We start from the raw sequence: 1,428 nt of genomic DNA on the forward strand, positions 1-1,428 counted from the left end.
TTTTTTGGACATTTCTCTGCATGTACATCTATTTCATGTTGTGATTTTTATGCATTTCTGACATTTATTTCAGACTTTTTGAAACTGTTTTTTATCAGGGTTTTGCTCTTGGATTTTTGTGATGTTTTCAGTTTTTTCATCTTCTGTTTTCTCTGTCAGACTCACCAGGTTCAGGTTGCTCATCCACAGCTGTCTTCATTATTTTATTCCTTCAGTGTGTATCAGTGTCTGCTTTCAGTTCTTCAGTGTCAGATCATCTATTCTGCTTTGTCTCCTTTTTGTTGCTCCATGAGTTTTCTTCATGTTCTGGTAAATTGATGTTAAGTTTCTGTCACTAAGCCCGCTCTCCTGTTTCATTCATGTTCAGTTGTTTTATTCAAGTCTCACTGTACTCCTCTCCTCACTGTCCATCTGTGGTCTAACTATAAAGCAGTGAACATGCAGAAGCTGCAGGTGTTCTACAATGATGACTTTAGGATTTGATTCAAACCACCACGATGGTGCAGAGATACAGAAATGTTTGTTGGTGCAGGAGTTAACACTCCTCAAGGGTTTTATAGACACTTAATTTATGGCTTTATTCAACGTCTTAATGCATTTTAAATAAGAGTCATTTTAGTCCCACAAACATCAGACACAGCATTTGTAAATACCAGTCACCAATACAAACATACTGCTATAGAATTCTTTCTTAAAGTTTTCTCTTTTGTACTTTGTATGTTTTATCACTCTTAGTGTTCTTTAAATTTCTTTACTTTTATGGTACATTTACTGGTGATTTTCTTGTATATGACTGTTTTTTTTTTTGTGTTCTACTTTCTGTTATATTCAGTTGTGGTTTTTGTTATTGGACCTTGAGTTTGTAAATAAATATGTGTACAGAAATATGATAAGAGACAAAAAATCCAGAAATTATGATGCTATTTTTATTAAATATTTGCATATGATGGTGGAAAATAAGACTTTCGGTCAATAATAAAAGTTTATCTCAATACGTTATGTTTTCACACAATGCTGCAGGTATAGACAAAAGCTAATTTAAATACACATCACCAAAATGACACGTTCATTCTCAGAGACTTTGGCTCATTTCTTTTATCAGAACAAATATTCTCTTTGGTCATTCCTTAAAATGATCCGTCTCCTGCAGAACAACAACATGGATCAGCAGCAGAAGCTCCTCTCTCTCCTAAAACAGTTCATCTATGTTCCAAAACAAAGTTCTTGAATCATTCAAAGTGTCAGTGTCCTTAAAATACATCGTAGATTCAAATGTTTAAACATTTTGTCATTGAGTCACATCAGTCTCTGATCTGTGGGTCTGAGTGGAAGTTCACATGATCCAACACAATGAGAGAGGAGCAGAAAAAATGTCATTGTCAGGAACTAGATCTGAATAGAGGTGATGGGGTGTGTTGGTGTGTGTCT

This window comes from Oryzias melastigma, unplaced genomic scaffold, assembly GCF_002922805.2.
Source record: "Oryzias melastigma strain HK-1 unplaced genomic scaffold, ASM292280v2 sc00379, whole genome shotgun sequence".
Lineage (NCBI taxonomy): Eukaryota > Metazoa > Chordata > Actinopteri > Beloniformes > Adrianichthyidae > Oryzias > Oryzias melastigma.